At 39.9% G+C, this 20,110-nt stretch overlaps 1 long non-coding RNA gene across 3 annotated transcripts in view; it reads right to left on the minus strand.

Annotated features, from left to right (window-relative positions):
* Positions 1–20,110, minus strand: part of LOC133237757 (uncharacterized) — a 321,656-nt gene that overhangs the window by 98,932 nt on the left and 202,614 nt on the right. For 2 of the 3 annotated variants that reach the window (XR_009733330.1, XR_009733329.1), the window contains exon 3: positions 12,618–12,711. The exons of the other annotated variant lie outside the window; for it this stretch is intronic. This is a non-coding gene — a long non-coding RNA (uncharacterized LOC133237757). The remainder of the gene's footprint in view (positions 1–12,617; positions 12,712–20,110) is intronic. 3 annotated transcript variants of the gene reach the window in all.

Here is a 20,110-nt window from a genome sequence, read left to right on the forward strand (position 1 = left end):
CTCAGACAGCCATTTTGCTTTTTTGTATTTCTTTTCCATGGGGATGGTCTTGATCCCTGTCTCCTGTACAATGTCACAAACCTCCATCCATAGTTCATCAGGCACCCTGTCTATGAGATCTAGTCCCTTAAATCTATTTCTCACTTCCACTGTATAATCATAAGGGATTTGATTTAGGTCATACCTGAATGGTCTAGTGGTTTTCCCTACTTTCTTCAATTTCAGTCTGAATTTGGATAAAGAGTTCATGATCTGAGCCACAGTCAGCTCCCGGTCTTGTTTTTGCTGACTGTATAGAGCTTCTCCATCTTTGGCAGCAAAGAATATAATCAGTCTGATTTCAGTGTTGGCCATCTGATGACGTCCATGTGTAGAGTCTTCTCTTGTGTTGTTGGAAGAGGGTGTTTGCTATGACCAGTGCATTCTCTTGACAAATTCTATTAGCCTTTGCCCTGCTTCATTCCATAACCCAAGGCCAAATTTGCCTGTTACTCCAGGTGTTTCTTGACTTCCTACTTTTGTATTCCATTACCCTATAACAAAAAGCACATCTTTTTGGGGCATTAGTTCTAGAAGGTCTTGTAGGTCTTCACAGAACTGTTCAACTTCAGCTTCTTCAGCGTTACTGGTTGGGGCATAGACTTGAGATTACCATGATATTGAATGGTTTGCCTTGGAAATGAACAGAGATCATTCTGTCATTTTGGAGATTGCATTCAAGTACTGCATTTCGGACTCCTGTTGATTTGACTCCTTAGGTTGTACTTTTTGTTTTTTTAAGTTAACAGAAACAGATATAGCATAGTATCTGAACAAAAATATTACCTCAAGTTTCAGAAAATAGATACTAGCTTTACTTAAAATAAATCCCCTTTTTTCAAGGTGCCTCACATTTCAGATCATATATGTTCTCTCTTCAGTGAGGGGGCCTTATATCATTTGTTTTACTCTGTGCCAACATTGGACTTCATAAGCGATTGGGACCAAGAACTGGGAGTTCATTGAGAATCTGTCTCTCTCTCAGATCTGCTTCTTTGGCAGACTCTCTTTCCTCTTTTTCTCTGGGACTAGTTTTCATTGCTTCACGATGAATGAACATTGTTAAATATTACCAGGACAGAGCCCAGAAGCTGGTATTTCCTGGGTTTGAGTGGACAACTGAGACGGGTCAGCAGCTGACCACTGGTTTACCATCTGTGGTCAAGGTGTCAGGGTCAAGGTTAATGATGGGTACTCGGTGGGGAGGGAGTGGGCAGATGTAACTAGATGCTTCCTGCATTTTGTGTTCCCTTTGACCACAGCTCCTTCTATGTATGCATCCCTGCGTGGTTATGGCACTGTGACCCTACAGATGAAATGATGTGCAGACATTAACTAGGTTTAGTGTGTTTATTGTGGCTTCTCCAGTGGCTCAGCAGTAAAGAATTCACCTGCCAATGCAGGAGACACAGGTTTGAGCCCTGGGTCAGGAAGATCCCCGGGGAAAGGAAATGGCAACCCACTCCCGTATTCTTGTCTGGAGAATAGACAGAGGAGCCTGGTGGGCTATAGTCCACAGGGTCTCAAAAAGTCAGATTTGACTAAGCAACTAAAAACAAAACAACAAACAACGTGATTATTTGGTATTATCTCCCCTTCCTTTTGCAGAAAACTTTCTGTTTCCCTGGAAAACTATGCCTTGTCTATAGAACACCCTTCTCAGTGATCAGAGAGTCATGTTGTTTTTGTTCACTGTTCCTTTGTCACAGCTGTGTAAACTGTAGGCAACTGTTAGTGAACTATTTGACTCCCTCCACCCTACGGAAAATCCAGTTTTGTCTCCGTTTCCAATTCGTTTCAACTTTCCTTTATTCCACACAAATGTGTGCTCCTTTGACCTTCCCTTGAACAGGTTAAACATTTTTCTGGGCTCCTTCATATCCTGAGTAAAAGATCATGTCACAAGAGTAAAATATTTTATATCTGTACATGTCAAGGTTTTGTCTTTTTCTGAATTCTTTGTCATCAATATCACTATTCTGAGCTTTTTTCTTTTTAACTTGGGTCAGCCTTACAGTAATCTCAAAATTTTTATATATCAGAAGATTCTTTACCTTAAAGAATATACTACTTTTTAGTATGTAGGTCAAAATTCAAGAAACCTTTAATACAATTAGAACTGAAAACACTGAGGTTGTCTGTGGCTCCAACTCTTTGCTGGGATTATGGCTAGTGATTTATGCATCCTAAGGGCCTTGTAGCTTTCACTAATGTGTTCCTGGGCCCTCAATAGATCATAACATGTGCTCTATAAGTGTCTGGTAAGTTTAATAGTGAATATAAACTTTAAAGGTAGCTTTCTGACTACGTACACTTTTGAAAATATTTTTTAAAGGTCAATTAAATTAAAATGTTCAAGACTACTTTTATCACATTATGGCCCATGATGGAGAAGGGGGCAGGCAGAACAAATACAGTGAATTCAATGAAGAATAAATATATAAAGCAACATTTACTTAAAAATAAAAACGAAAACTTCGAGAAAAGTCAGAACAACCTTAATCCCAGGTGGCAGAATGTAGGGAGAAACAGCAAATCTTGTAAAAACAAATACTTTGCTAGTGTTTTCTCACTATTGAGACAGAACTACGGGATTCAAAAGACAAGAATGTTCAGAATTCCTCGTGGGAGGGAAGGGGAAAGGGGAAAGATGGTATCATCTTTCATTTTGTCTTGGTATTTTTTTATGTTCAATAATGTCTGTCTATTCTCAGAGGAAGAGATGATTGGATACATCACCAACTCAATGGACATGAACTTGAGCAGTCTCTGGGAGACTGTAGGAAAGGGAAGCCTGGCGTGCTGCAGTCCGTGGGGTCGCAGAGTCAGACACAATTTACCGAATGAAAAACAAATTTTCAACTGCTGTATTCCATTCTATTTTTTTCCCAAGTAATATTTCAAAATTAAACCCTGAACTTATTTTCTTTCCTTTTAGAGAAATCTTCTGCTCAGTTTCTCCCAAGAGGGATGAGCAGGCTCAGGGAAAATGGAAAGATATAAAGCTGGCAGACTGTTCTCCTGTCAAGATAATTCTATCACAGAGACTATGGTTCATTTTACAGTGTAAAAAATCCTTGTTTTTTGTAGAAAATCAACAGAGATTTATTGTAGTAAATCAAAAGAGATACATTTTTTGAATATTTATAGTGTTACCACTTTGAACAAAACATTCTTTTGGAACCTAATATTGTCACTAAGAAAGCGTCTGTCCAATTGATTATGTCAATAAAGAGGAGAAAGAAGAGGAGGAGGTGGAAAAGGAGTAACAGTCTTTTTGAAAAAAATTTTAAATTCTGAAATGCCTCAAAAATGACACTGGACTAATTAAAATGATCTTTGGACTAATTATTATCCTATTTATATATTTCATCGAAATAAACCAAAACTGGGGAGGTGCTATTCCTCTAAGGATGATATTAAAGATAGTTTTCAGCAACTGGTGAATCATGACTCTCATACAGATATAAAAATGAACATATGTTAAAGGTTTTATTTTACTCATCTGATATGACAGAACCAAGTAGATATTATTACTGATTCAAAGGAAAAGTCAAAACAGCACACGATGATGTGGAGTTTAAAAAAAGTCAAGGTTACTTGCAACTGGATTTTCTAGAAGGGAGGAAATCAGTTACAATCACTACCAAAGAGAATAGCCTTCACATATCTGTTAGTTACCTATAATAAATAAATAATTGCAAAGTAGTTCGAAGACAATGAACAGGACCAGAATAACCAGGAAAGGTACACTGTAGACACTGCATAGTTTTTCTACAGGCAGTGTTGGTTGCTCAGTCGCGCCTGACTCTTTGTGACCCCGTGGATTGTAGCCTGCCAGGCTCCTCTGTCCATGGGATCTTCCAGGCAACAATGCTGGAGTGGGTGGCCATTTCCTTCTCCAGGAGAGCTTCCTGACCAGGGATCAAACCTCAGTCTCCCGAATGGCAGGCCGATTCTTTACCATCTGAGCCACCAAGGAAGCCCATTTTCTCCAGACACACATACACTAAGACACTTCTACAGTGACTTCCCATAGATAAAGTAATGCCACAAGGAGGGGCCTGTGATACCTAACCATCACTGAGAAGTGTTGTTATGCTTCTGACAACGGGAGACCACCTCCTCTAAAACTGCTCCATTTCAGACACACTATTTTCCCTTCATATGTATCTCTCTCTCAAAGTGCAGTCAGCTCCGTCTGATATTGACAGATACTGCCCCGTGCAGTCAGCCCCTTACAACCACTCTGCTGATACATTGTCTCTTAAGCACAGCACACTGTAGTTTATCTTCTAAATGATGAAAAACGTAGCTATCTGTCTTGATTCATTTGGTCCCTATGTTTGTATCCCTCTTTCTCGGTATTTTAGCAAAGCAACTCAACACAGACTTAGGCTTTTCATTCTCATTTTTCATTCTAGCTATCATTATCCTTACATATTAGACAATTATGAGCACTCTGGTTTGTGATAAGTTTCTTTTCATCATTAGTTTCCATTCTAATATTCCTCCACAATTACAGTTAAGTATTAACTTGTGGATCATAACATAAGGCCAGTGAAACAGGTATCATCCAAGCTGGATGGAATTAGTGATGTAAATAATATACCTTTCTGGATGATACTCATGTTGCTAGCCTCCTCCCTACAAAGTAATTCAATCATTTGGTGTTTCCCTAGACACTCAGCCTCAAGACCCCTTCTTATACTGCTGTTACTGCTAAGCCACTTCAGTCGTGTCCGACTCTGTGCAACCCCATAGACAGCAGCCCACCAGGATCCGCTGTCCCTGGGATTCTCCAGGCAAGAACACTGGAGGGGGTTGCCATTTCCTTCTCCAATGCACGAAAGTGAAAAGTGAAAGTGAAGTCTCTCAGTCGTGTCCGACTCTTCACGATGCCATGGACTCCAGCCTACCAGGCTCCTCTGTCCATGGGATTTTCCAGGCAAGAGTACTGGAGTGGCAGTCCTTAAAAGTTTGGCATTTTCCTTCTTCCTTTCTGTTTTTCCTATCTTCCTTTCCCTTCCTTCTTCAAACATTTAAAAGGATGTGAAAAGTGCTAAAACAGCTACATAGAAAAGACGATAAAGTACCAAGTTCCAGAGCTACTGAGCCAGTGAAGACAACAGACATGCCCAAAATAATTAGAATTATCCCGCAGTGACAGACTTCCCTGGTGGATCAAATGGCAAAGAAGCCACCTGTAATTATAGTAGAAAGTTTAAAATGTTCTGCCAGGGCCCGGAAGAGACAGTGTTTAAAACATTTTGGATCTGCCAGGGAAAATCTTGATGTCTTTATCTGCACTGTGAAATTAAATTTCTAAAACATCATTGGTTTGAGGGTATTGCCTTTTTTAAGAAAAAAAAAAAAACTTAAAAAAAATGTACTTATGTATTTGGCTGCACTGGGTCTTGGTTGAGGCACACTGGATCTCTGATCTTCGTTGAGGCATGCAGGCTCTTCAGTTGCAGCACACGAGGTCTTTTATTCATGACATCTGAGGTCCTTAGTTGAGGCATACGAACTCTTAGTCCAGCATATAGGTTCTAGTTCCCTGACCAGGATGGAACCCGGGCCTCTACACTGGGAGTGCAGAGTCTTGGCCACTGGATCACCAGGGAAGTCCCTATATCTTTCGTCTTAATTTTCCTCCAACCCGCCATCTTTTTTCTCCCTGCGTTAGCCGTGTCTTTTATCGTCTATGCTCTGATGTTTTGATATGTGGGGCCTTGCTGACGCTGGAGGGGCTGTCCTTCTTAAGCACAGTCAACCCCTAGAGACAGGAAACAACTCATTGAGTATGAAGTGTGCACTTTTCGAATACAAACCAACCAACCCAGAGCCCCCTCTATCAGATTCTCACATGCTGGCCCATTATCCACCCCAGGGCCACTTGCCGGACAACTTGGAACCAGACCCAATGCCTTAGAGCCCACTGAAATTATTCAAACTAGCAGTCCTAAACCTGCCCACCTTGCCTGCATATCCTTCTGAAAAAAAAAAAAAACAAACCACAATACAGGGTCTTACTCACCATTTCTGCCTCTCTGGGTGGTTCCCATGGCTGGATGTGCCCAAATCTCTAGTCTATGAGCCACAAACAACTTTTCAATAACAGTTATTTCTTAAATCTGTTGGTCTTACTAAAACTTCAACTTGTCTTTTAATACATTATATTTTAAAACACTTCGAAGCTCTCATTCTCCCTCCCTCTCTTATTTCCTGTCCTCTCCGTTTTACTTTGCTAGTACAGACTGATGTTTTTTTTCTACTCTATTATCGAAAAATTTTCTCTCTTCTGACACAAACAATTCTTGTCAACAGCTTCTCCCATAAAAGTGCTCTACTCTTTACACCATTTGGTAGAGCAACAACAACAAAAAATGATTTTTAAGCTTAATTTGTTCAACTTTAAAAGATGGGCATCGTCAAAACATCTTCAAATAATAAATGCTGGAGTTGTCGCGTTTAGTCGCTCAGTTGGGTCCGACTCTTGGTGACCCATGGTCTATAGCCTGCCAGGCTCCTCTGTCCATGCGATGTCCCAGGCAAGAATACTGGGTTAGTTGCCATTTCCTTTTCCAGGGGATCTTTCCAGCCCAGGTATCAAACCCACGTCTCCTGCATGGCAGGCAGATTTTTACCATTGAACCACGGAGGATGTGGTGAAAAGGGAACCCTCCTACACTGTTGGTGGGAATGGCATTTTGTATAGCCACTAAGGAGAACAGTATGGAAGTTCCTTAAAAAACTAAAAATACAGTTAGCATATGATCTAGCAATCCCACTTCTGGCATATATCCAGAGAAAACTATAATTCAACAAGATACATGCACCCCAGTGTTCTCTGGAGCACTATTTACAATAGCCAAGGCAACCTAACTGCCCATCAACAGATGAATGGATAAGTAAAAGGTGGTGAGATAGATATATATATATAAAATATTACTCAGCCATAAAAAGAATGAAATAATGCCATTTGTAGTAACACAGTATGATAATCTCTAGATCCATCTAAGTGAAGTAAATCAGACAGAAAAATGAATATCATATGATATTGTTTATACATAGAATCTAAAAGTATGATACAAATAAACTTATTTATGAACCAGAAATAGAATCACAAACACATGTATGATTACCAAAGGGGAAAGGTAGGGAGATAAATTAGGAGTTTGGGATTAAAATATACAGCTGCATATAAAAGAGATAAACAAAAAGGACCTATTGTACAGCACAGGGAACTATACTCAACCTCTTATTATAATTTAAAATGAAAATATATATATACATATATGTATATCTGAATTTGTACATATACATAAAAGAAAGTAGGGAAAACCACTAGACCATTCAGGTATGACCTAAATCAAATCCCTTATGATTATATAGTGGAAGTGAGAAATAGATGCAAGGGTCTAGATCTGATAGATAGAGTGCCTGATGAACTATGGAATGAGGTTCGTGACATTGTACAGGAGACAGGGATCAAGACCATCCCCATGGAAAATAAATGCAAAAAAGCAAAATGGCTGTCTGGGGAGGCCTTACAAATAGCTGTGAAAAGAAGAGAAGCGAAAAGCAAAGGAGAAAAGGAAAGATATAAACATCTGAATGCAGAGTTCCAAAGAATAGCAAGAAGAGATAAGAAAGCCTTCCTCAGTGATCAATGCAAAGAAATAGAGGAAAACAACAGAATGGGAAAGACTAGAGATCTCTTCAAGAAAATCAGAGATACCAAAGGAACATTTCATGCAAAGATGGGCTCGATAAAGGACAGAAATGGTATGGACCTAACAGAAGCAGAAGATATTAAGAAGAGATGGCAAGAATACACAGAAGAACTGTACAAAAAAGATCTTCACGACCCAGATAATCACAATGGTGTGCTCACTCACCTAGAGCCAGACATCCTGGAATGTGAAGTCAAGTGGGCCTTAGAAAGCATCACAACGAACAAAGCTAGTGGAGGTGATGGAACAAAGCTAGTGGAGGTGATGGAATTCCAGTGGAGCTATTTCAAATCCTGCAAGATGATGCTGTGAAAGTGCTGCACTCAATATGCCAGCAAATTTGGAAAACTCAGCAGTGACCACAGGACTGGAAAAGGTCAGTTTTCATTCCAATACCAAAGAAAGGCAATGCCAAAGAATGCTCAAACTACTGCACAATTGCACTCATCTCACACGCTAGTAAAGTAATGCTCAAAATTCTCCAAGCCAGGCTTCAGCAATACATGAACCGTGAACTTCCTGATGTTCAAGCTGATTTTAGAAAAGGCAGAGGAACCAGAGATCAAATTGCCAACATCTGCTGGATCATGGAAAAAGCAAGAGAGTTCCAGAAAAACATCTATTTCTGCTTTATTGACTATGCCAAAGACTTAGACTGTGTGGATCACAATAAACTGTGGAAAATTCTGAAACGGATTGGGAATATCAGACCACCTGATCTGCCTCTTGAGAAATTTGTATGCAGGTCAGGAAGCAACAGTTAGAACTGGACATGGAACAACAGACTGGTTCCAAATAGGAAAAGGAGTTCGTCAAGGCTGCATATTGTCACCCTGCTTATTTAACTTATATGCAGCGTACATCATGAGAAACACTGGACTGGAAGAAACACAAGCTGGAATCAAGATTGCCAGGAGAAATATCAATAATCTCCAATATACAGATGACACCACCCTTATGGCAGAAAGTGAAGAGGAACTCAAAAGCCTCTTGATGAAAGTGAAAGTGGAGAGTAAAAAAGTTGGCTTAAAGCTCAACATTCAGAAAACGAAGATCATGGCATCCAGTCCCATCACTTCATGGGAAATAGATGGGGAAACAGCGGAAACAGTGTCAGACTTTATTTTTCTGGGCTCCAAAATCACTACAGATGGTGACTGCAGACATGAAATTAAAAGACGCTTACTCCTTGGAAGGAAAGTTATGACCAACCTAGATAGCATATTCAAAAGCAGAGACATTACTTTGCCAACAAAGGTTCGTCTAGTCAAGGCTATGTTTTTTCCAGTGGTCATGTATGGATGTGAGAGTTGGACTGTGAAGAAGGCTGAGCACCGAAGAATTGATGCTTTTGAACTGTGGTGTTGGAGAAGACTCTTGAGAGTCCCTTGGACTGCAAGGAGATCCAACCAGTCCATTCTGAAGGAGATCAGCCCTGGGATTTCTTTGGAAGGAATGATGCTAAAGCTGAAACTCCTGTACTTTGGCCACCTCATGCGAAGAGTTGACTCATTGGAAAAGACTCTGATGCTGGGAGGGATTGGGGGCAGGAGGAGAAGGGGACGACAGAGGATGAGATGGCTGGATGGCATCAATGACTCCATGGACGTGAGTCTCAGTGAACTCCGGGAGTTGGTGTTGGACAGGGAGGCCTGGCGTGCTGCGATTCATGGGGTCGCAAAGAGTCGGACACGACTGAGCGACTGATCTGATCTGATCTGATATATATATGAATCACTTTGCTATACATCTGAAACAAATGACATTGTAAATCAACTACATTCCAATAAAAATTTTTAAAAAGAGAAATGTCATTTGATTAAGCAGCTACTGTTCTGAAGCTGAAAATCATAAATGAACCAAAATCCTAGTCTATTAGTAGACTGGAGAATACACGTGGAGATGAGCACGTACATACACACACACGCACAAACTAGGGGTGAGTCCCAGGTAAATATGAGGATGGGGTAAATGAGCTCAATCCCTTTAAATAAAGCAAATACAAAGATGAACTCTTGCCTTCCCCCTTAGTAGAATTTTGAGTCTGAAAAATCATGGTCTACTAAGAAAGGGAAAGACTGAAAACATCCATGTAGCTTCCATTCTATAACATTAGCTAAATACACCAAGTGTCTTATCAGAGATAGCTGCAAATTGAAATGAAAAAAAATAAAGCAAAAGAACTACAAAGCAACAAGTAGGAAAAGAGACTGTCTTCTGAATTATATACAAACATACTCTCTGGATATCCCAGCATGCTCTTATTGAAAAATAGACACAGTCTAGCAATTGTGGAAGGAACTTATAAAGCCAAAAGATTTCTTGGACCTATCAGCATCAAAAGTTCAAGAGCCCTCCAACTCCTCTAACAGGTCCTTATACAGAGCAGTGAACCTAGAAAACTTGGCAGGTGCAAAGGATTCCATGGAGTTTCAGAAGCAACCGTAGGCAGACATATTTTCCCAGGGCAGCAGTTCATTAAGGTGTTTCATATTCCAAGAAAGTCAACTGAAAAATATCATGACTCCTCAAGTGAAACAAAAAGAATGTGAATATTAACCATCATTAAAATAAAAAGAAACCCCCAATAGACCTTTATGATTAAACAGCCATTTGCAGATGGTGACTGCGGCCATGAAATTAAAAGACGTGTACTCCTTGAAAGAAAAGCTATGACAAAGCTAGACAGCAAATTAAAAAGTAGAGATATCACTTTGCCAACAAAGGTCCATCTAGTCAAAGCTATGGTTTTTCTATTAGTCACGCATGGATTTAGAGTTGGACATAAAGAAAGCTGAGCACCCAAAAATCAATGCCTTAAAACTGTAGCGCTGGAGAAGGCCCTTGAGAGTCCCTTGGACTGCAAGGAGATCAAACCAGTCTGTCTTAAAGGAAATCAACCTTGAATACTCATTGGAAGGACTGATACTGAACTGACTGATCCACATCTAGGCCACCTGATGTGAAGAACTGACTCACTGGGAACGACCCTGATGCTGGGAAAGACTGAGGGTAGGAGGTGAAGCAGGCGACAGAGGATGAGATGGTTGGATGGCATCACCAATTCAATGGACGTGAACTTGGGCAAACTCTGGGAGATGGTAAGGGACACTGAAGCCTGGCGTACTGCAGTCCCTGGGGTCATAAAGAGTTGGCCACAATATGGTGATTCAACAACAACGACTTCTTCACTGAATATAAACGTGAATTGTAAACTGGTGGCTTCCACAGGCTTGATGATTTTATCATACAAATTTATTAAAATAAAATCAGATTATTCAAATTTAGAAGAGGAAGACATTAACCAATATACCAAGTACGTCACGTTTCATATTTCTCTACATGTATTGTCACAAGATTAGGTAAACAAATATTTCCTGAATTATCAACTAACAATCTAGTTCTCATACTAGGGTATCACAAAAGCACACTCACTCACCTACCCTAGCCCCTTTTATAACAGCTAAAGGAGTTCTTTTCTTTGACTCTTCTCTTTCAGCACTCACAGGATGCCTACACCTGAGACCCTTCAGGTGGAGAGGGATTAAATTCACCCAGCAGATGTAGGGAGACTGCTCTGAATGTGTTCTCTCTAACCAGTCCACTCAGAATGGCTATAACTGACCATATAGTCAAACTATAGGTCTTGAATTCAAACTATAGGTCTTGAGTTTCTTTGATCCTTTGCAACTAGAAAGAATTTATAATCTATTATTGATAAAATAATTTTAAGTTGATTTTTATCATTATTAAGCTTCTTAAATTGATAAATGAGTAAACAACTGTGTTATCTAATTCAAGAGATATCAGGATAACACGTTTCAACTGGTTGTTATGTCTTTGAAGTCATTCCTGCTAACTTTTCATTGTGAATTTCGGATACGGAGAAAAAGTTGAAAGAATAGCAGGATAACCATGAATGTACCCACCACTTTGATTCAATCTTTATTTACATACATGTCACCATCCTTATCATGTGTATGTACAACATATTTTTGATAGCCTATTTGAAAGCAAATTTTAGACATCATGATATTTTACACCTAAATATTTCCCATGTACCTTCTTAAAAAGCTATTTTTTTTTTTTACCGCAATTCTATTATCATCTAAGAAAATGTTTTTCCTAATATGGCTCAGTGTCTATTATATATTTAAATTTCCTCAAACGCCAAATTCCATTCATAGCTCTTATACCTCTGCTGCATATGTAATTTTGCATAAAGCTATTTTATCTTTTATGGAGAAGGAAATGGCAACCCACTCCAGTATTTTTGTCTGGGAAATCCCATAGACAGAAGAGCCTGGCAGGCTACTGTCCATGAGGTCTCAAAGAGTCAGATATGACTTAGGTCCTAAACAACAACAATATATTTTATACTTTCTTTTTAAAACTAGGATTCAACCAGAGTTTACATACTGCATTTGGTTGCTGTATTTTTTAGTTTCTTTTACTCTAGCACAGCCACCCCAACTCCCTACCTTTTTAAATGCACATGGAACATTCTCTAGGGTAGATTACATGTTAAGCCACAAAAGAAGAAATAAATTTATGAGGAAAATGTCAAAAAAAAAAAAAAAGAATGACATTGATTTCTTGGAAGAGTTTAGGGCAAGTGTTCTTGTTCTTGAATTCTTAATCCCTTTATTTTCTGTCAACAGATTTATTTAGATTGAGGTAGTTTTGACAAGATTACTTCAAGAGTGATGCTGCACCATATACACTGCATAACAAGCTCACAGTTAGGAGAGGTGACCTAAGAGTTCCTTGTGAAGTTCCCCTGTCTCCTCTGCAGTTAAGTGCTCTGTGAAGTAAAGCTTTGGCATGTAAATATCCTACCTTGAAACCACTTCTTCACTCCAGTAATCCTTCCTGGCCCATTGTCTCACTGAAGGGTGCATAATGTTGGTTTCTATTCTTCTGCATTTATCTGCTGGGGAAAAAAGACCTTTCTCTTATCCATTTGAACACAAATCTCTTTTCTCCCTCAAAGACAAAGTAAATGATTAATTCCTTCTCCTTCATTAGCAAATCTTCAGAGTAAAGATTTGGTAGAAGATTTACCTCCCAGGGTGGCAAATGAATTTTATTCTTTGATTATCACATTTGAGTTCATAGACTTTCATTTGCTCAATGCTTTAAAATCAATTAGACTCATTATTCTTTTTGATGTTCGAGTTACCCCAAAAGTGGCTAGTGGGAATACCTTCAAGCTCAATCTTTGAGTGCTTTCTTTCCTGAAAGGAGCTAGGTTCATCTGCCCCAGACTGAAAATCATCTATATTGCAGGTTATATTACATCAATTTATAAATTAAAAAAAAAAAACAAAACTTAAGTACAGAAAAGTTAAGTAATTTGAACAAGACTATAGAGAAAGTTGCATGGGAAGAAAAGGCCGGATTTAATTTTAGGCAGAGTGGTTTCATAACTCTTTTTTCCCTAAGAATAGGGATTACAAATCACTTTTTAGAATATGTATGTACTGAAAAGGAAAGGGTAAAACAGATGTATCTGATTTAGGAAACCAAATTATCAAACTCATATATATATATATAGGCACAAAGCTGGACTAGTTAATATTCATCACACAGAGATATTAAAAAAAAATTAAGTTTAAAATGATTGTGATAAAAGTCTAAACCAGAGAGAAAGAGGGAAACCAGAAAAGATCTTTTTAAAAAGAACTAGATAAAATGTAAAGACATTTAGCAATCAAAGAAGCTTGTGGATCATATCAGAGATAGTTTTGTGAGATGCACACAATATTCTGCAGCATCTTGCTGGGTGCAGTATTTGAGTGGAAAGATTGGCTGGGGAAGGAATTCTGCCTGGAGTTCTAGTTTTACCACTAATTGGCTGCTTGACTCTGAGCAAGTTACTTAAATTCTCTGTGCCTGAGTTCCCTGATCTGTAAAATGGTAAAATGATAGATTTATGTCACAGATTCATTGAGGAGTAGAACGAGTTAATATAGATGTAAAACCCTTAGAAGAGTAACCCAGTGTGTAGTAAATAAGAGTTAAGCTACAGCAACCCACTCCCGTATTCTTGCCTGGAGAATCCCATGCACAGAGGAGACTGGTGGGCTACAGTCCATACAGTTGCACAGAGTTGGACACAACTGAAGCAACTTAGCATGCAGGCATACCATTGTTTTTGGAATACATGCATTTTGTCAGGATGGCTACTCAACATTAAACTCACTTTCACCTTTGATTTCATGGTCCAGGGGTCTGTATCCTGCCAAACTTCTGCTGTGACTTGCTAAAGGAAAGTTGGGAAACTAAACAGAATAATAAAGAACATTATAGCAAGTACCCTCTGCTAAGGTCAGTTTGTCTCATTACTGAACATCTAACATGCCAGATCTTGGCTTTTTCCTCAACCAGAAAGGCCTCCTTTATTTTGCTTAGTTATAAGCTATCTATGTTTCAAGGTTTTGTTCAAGGCCCATGGCATTTTCTATGATTTTACTGCCCTGGTGATCACACTTCCCTACAACGTTTACTATCTTGGAAATTGGTTTATGTGGTCGAGAATTTAGTAACATTCTCTTCTAGTCTTTTCTCATCTCTTTTTGCCCATGTATGTCTTTCTGCTACTGTTTCATGTATATATATATGTGTGTGTGTATACACACACACACACACACACACACACACACACACATATACACCCTCCGCATCCAGACAATAAACTTTGTGAGGTCGGAGACTCTTTAAACTTGTTTATGGTCCCTACAGCAGGGGTGAAATGCCACATTCATGTAGGTATTTAGGGTAAATGATTTTTCTTTTTCCCGAGATCGAACAGAATCACAAAAAGCTTGGAAACCTGGTACTCAGTCTCACCAGTGTCCTTCTTTAGACCAAGCTCATCCCCTTTGCAGGCTTTCCTGGTGGCTCAGGCGGCAAATGGAGAAGGCAATGGCACCCCACTCCAGTACTCTTGCCTGGAAAATCCCATGGGCAGAGGAGCCTGGTGGGCTGCAGTCCATGGGGTCGCTAGGAGTCAGACACGACTGAGCGACTTCACTTTCACTTTTCACTTTCATGTGCTGGAGAAGGAAATGGCAACCCACTTCAGTGTTCTTGCCTGGAGAATCCCAGAGACAGGGGAGCCTGGTGGGCTGCCATCTATGGGATCACACAGAGTCGGACACGACTGGAGCGACTTAGCAGCAGCAGCAGCAGCAGGTGGTAAAGAATCTGCCTGCAATGCAGGAGACCAGAGTTCAATCCCTGGGTCCGGAAGATCCCCTGGAGAAGGGACTGGTTCACCCGCTTTGCAGTTCAGGATGTATGAGGTGTGAAGCTGAGAGATGCATTTGCTTCCTGAAAATCTGGTCTGAGATTCTCTGTAAAATCAACAGGGTGATGATGGTCAATATCATATCTGCTTTGTGATACCATGGAGGAGAGTTTCTTCATTTCTGAACCTGACTTACAGTATCATTTGAGAACTAACTCACTATCTCATTCTTCTAAGGACAATGGGTCATCCTGGATCTGCAAAATGGGTTAGATATTCCAGATCTCATTTCTTGAAGACTGAAGCTCTTGTCCTCCAGACCTCTCCTTTTGGCTCCCTAACAATAAAAGAGGACTTTCGGACATAGGATTTTATGTTGTGGTTGCAGTTATTGTTTAAGCATAAACGTTTTAGCAATCATAGTGTGTTTTTTAAAAAAAATTAGGAGAACATAAGTCAAACTCAGATTTTGTAGTGTTACTGACTAGTGTAAGTTGTACCAGCCAACTCTGCCCAAATGGCCATTTAAGAGAAAGAAAAAACGTGTGTGTGTATGGGTGGGTGTATGTCCTTAGATGGGGTGGGGGGAGGTGTACCAAAACTCAGAACTCAGCACATCGAGTTAGCAAGGGTGGCAGGCTTAACTTCAGTGTACCAGGTTTCTCAAGTCTGTGTCCCAGTGCCAGCTCTGAGCAGATGTGATCCTTAAATAAAATGAAAGGCTGTAAGCCAGAAGCAAAATGGAACAGATTTGCCAGCTGTGAGCACAGTGTTTATAGGTTGAACTTGGGACCCAAACCATTATGTAGTATAATTTATGACAACTCAAGAAAATATGTTTTGACAAACAAAGGTCTTATTTAAAAAATCAGCAGGTGCATATAAGATATCTTTCCTCAGCAGAGTGCAAACATTCTGCAATGCTTTTTCCCCCTCTCCGAACCATCTCAAAATTTAGATCTGGTCCGAGTAGACAATGGTTTTCTTTTCTATGAACAGGTGGAGACTAAGGAAAATAGATAAGCAGATATATATAGATATATAGATATATTATATATAATATTATATAAGCATAATTATATACATGTTTTTGAGTGTGTGTGTATATATACACACTCACACATACATATATGTGGTATCCTTTCCTACGAACAGGCAGAGACTAAGAAACATAGACAAAGATATATGTATTATATATAATATTACATAAGCACAATTATATACATATGTTGGTGTGTATACTTTCATATATATATAATCTATAAATTCCATCTTCATGGGCACCACACGCATTAGTCGCTCAGTCATGTCTGACTCTTTGTGACCCCATGGACTGTAGCCCACGACTCCTCTGTCCATGAAATTCTCTAGACAAGAATACTGGAGTGGGTTCCCATTTCCTTCTCCAGGGGATCATCCTGACCCAGGGATCAAACCCAAGTCTCCTGCACTGCAGGCAGCTTCTTTACTGTCTGAGCCACATGGACACCACAACCTGATTTTAGGTGACACCAGGGAGAACAGTAAGAATTAAAACCTTGTCGATTACTTGCTATTGTCCTTGGTTGTAAATCATTTGCCAGTTCAAATAAGTAGAATATATTGAAGCACCTGATCTGGCTACCTCACCAACTGCTTTTTAAAAAGAAGCTGCAGGGCTTCCCTGGTGGATCAGCAGTAAAGAATCCACCTGCCAATGCAGGAGACATGGGTTTGCTCCCTGGCCTGGGAATATTGTACATGCCATGGAGCAACTAAAAAGCCCCTGCGCCACAGCTATTGAGCCTGTGCTCTAGAGCCCAAGAACAGCAACTACTGAGCTCTTGTGCTACAACTACTGGAGCTCAAGTGTCTTAGAGCCCGAGCTCTAGAATCCAGTGCAACAGAACCCACTGTCATGAGAAGGCAGAACACTGCAGGGATGCCCCCACTTAGCAAAACCAGAGAAAGGCCCACAAAGCGAGCACAGCCAAAAATAAACAAAATAAAACCAAAAGAAGTCGTAAGTTGTTCTTGTTATAATTTTGACCTTAGGGGTGAGTCTATATAGCAAAACTGAAAACAGATCTTTGAGCAATGATGAATGATACTGATAATTTTTATCAATTCTTTGGGCCGCTCGTGTATTGGCAAACTTGTATCTGGTATATTAAAACTGGTCCTTAGAGGGAAGATGTTTAGGAAACAACACGATTGTATTTCTTGCACACTATGATGTTACTATCGAGGGAAGCATTAGAAATACAAAGATTTATGAGATGGCTACCTTCCTTTAAGTAGCTCAGAGTCTGCTGGGTTACTTGTGTAAGTCTCCCATACCATATTCCATATAGGCCCACGAGCAAATGTTTAGAGAAGTCATAGATATATTCAATTTAAAAACAGTCTAGTAACACTTTTAATTGTTCAGGGCCATGGATTAAAAACAAAAAGGAAATTTTATTACTGCACATAAAATTAAAAACAACTAATTTCTACACAGAGGTAAAAACGTCTTGCTGCTGCTGCTGCTGCTAAGTCCCTTCAGTTGTGTCCAACTCTGTGAGACCCCATAAACAGCAGCCCACCAGGCTCCCCCGTCCCTGGGATTCTCCAGGCAAGAACACTGGAGTGGGTTGCCATTTCCTTCTCCAATGCATGAAAGTGAAAAGTGAAAGTGAAGTCACTCAGTCGTGTCCGACTCTCAGTGACCCCAGGCGCTGCAGCCCACCAGGCTCCTCTGTCCATGGGATTTTCCAGACAAGAGTACTGGAGTGGGTTGCCATTGCCTTCTCTAAAACATCTTGAGAGGATATGAATAAATGCTTATTGCCATCTTTACTGTATCGGTAACTTGAGTGTGTCATTAAACAAATGAAGTGCTGGCTATATTTAAGCAGTGACTTAGGACCACCAGTTATGCCTGGTTAGGATCCATTTCTTCCATGTTGCCCGGACACATTTTGCTGTTGTTGTTGTTTAATTGATAAGTTGTATCCAACTCTTTGTGACCCCATGGACTGTAGTTGGCTAGGCTCCTCTGTCCATGGGACTTCCCAAGCAAGAACACTGGAGTGGGTTGCCATTTCCCTCTCCAGGGGATCTTTCCAACCCAGGGATCAAACCCACATTTCCTGCATTCACTGGCAGATTCTTTACCACTGAGACACCAGGGAAATCCCTGGCCATATTTAAGACAGTTAAAATTCAAAATACATTTCACCAAAACATTTTAATTCGTAATTCCTCACTCTCTTTTCTATGTAGTAGAAGTTCTATTGATTTCCTTCAAGAACTGAAGAAGTAGAAAACATAGTATTGGAGGATGCCTTTTTACCTTTTCATCAAGTAATACAGAATATAGAGACTTGAAATCCTAAAAATTAAAACAACTGCAATACTAAAAAGTTAAAAAAGTAACATTTAAATTTAAAAATAAAAATCAGGATAGACATATTTTCTGAAGAAGTATTTGATCCTTCACAGATAATTTCAAGTATTCACAGTGTAGTAAGTTAATTATATTATATGTAGTAAGTTAATTATATAATTAATTTTGTAAAGGGTAACAAAATACCCACCAGCAAAAAAGTGTTATATGATTTCCAAGTTCCAAGGCACTATTAAAGGCAAATATATACACATATTTCATGTATAGTTAATACTTTTAGTTGACATCAAATTTTTTTTTAAAGGTGTATACATCCCATAGGGTTCTAGGTCACAAGATAGGCAGGCTTTGAAAGAAGACGTAATCCATGTTATAAAGCAAAAGGTTTGAAACATTTTGCTCACATACATTATCATGAGGGTATTATATATATTTCAGCATATTACAAGAATCCATAGTTTAAAGATCAAGATTGTGGAATAAAAGAAAGTAGAGCTCATCCTCTCCCACAAACACATCAAAAATACATCTACATGTGGAACAATTCTGACGGAATACCTACTGACCGCCAGCAGATCTCATCCAGCCAAAGTTGCAAGAAAGATCACCATGCAACCAGGAAGGACAAAAGAGAATTAAAGAAAAAACAAAAAAAGCATTGGGATAGGACCTGTGCCTCTGGGAGCAGTGAAAGAGGAAAGGTTCCGTCACTCTGGTTGGTGAGCTAAGCTGTATCCAACTCTTTGGGAACCCATGGACTGTAGCCTTCCAGGCTCCTCTGTCTGTGGGATTCTCTGGGAAAGAACACTGGAGGGGGTTGCCATTTCCTTCTTCGAGGGATCTTCCCGATCCAGGAATCGAACCCTGGCCTCTTGCACTGCAGGCAGATTCTTTACCAGCTGAGCCACGGGGGAGGCCCGCATAGGAAACGTCAGAGACCACGAGGAGTGTGCAGCAGGTGTAATAGAGAACAGCCAGCACAGCTGGTCCTGGCCAGCTCCCATACTGCCCAGCCCCAGACACAGGTCTGCTGGTGCACACAGGGATGCTGAAACTCTGGCTTCAGGGGCCAGATCTGGGAAGAGAACAGGGGTTGGCTGTGCACAGACTGGCTGAAGGGACTGGAGTGTGGTCAGCCCCAACCTGAGACACGTCCAGGACGGAGCCCAGGTCTGCTGTAACAGCCCCATTGTTAGTGCACTGCTGAAGGGACAGAGGCAAGGCCTTACCAGGCGGCCTCATTCTCCACTTGCTCCACAGCTTCTCTTCTACAAATCTAGGAGGAGAGTTCGAGGAGGCGGAGCTGAAATCTCAGCCGTGTCCCAGCGGAAGTGGACCAGTGTGCATTTACTCCATCAGCAGCTTCGTAAGCTCAGCACCTGTGGGACATCTGCTGCACTTCTCTGACACTAACAATGAAATACCAGAAGGAGAAAGCAAAAAAAAAAAAATCCCTTTTAAAATCACACCAAAAAAAAAAAAAAAGCTTGAGAATAAATCTAACCAAGGAGGTAAAACACTTGTATGCTAAGAACTATAAAACACTGATAAAAGAAATTATGAAGATGATTCAATGAAATGGAAAGATATTCCTTGCTCTTGAACTGGAAGAATTAACACTGTTAAAATGGCTATACTATCCAAAGCACTCTACAGATTTAATGCAAACCCTATCAAATCACCCATGAGTTTTCCACAAAACTAAAACAA

Source organism: Bos javanicus, chromosome 24 (assembly GCF_032452875.1).
Source record: "Bos javanicus breed banteng chromosome 24, ARS-OSU_banteng_1.0, whole genome shotgun sequence".
Taxonomy (NCBI): Eukaryota; Metazoa; Chordata; class Mammalia; order Artiodactyla; family Bovidae; genus Bos; species Bos javanicus.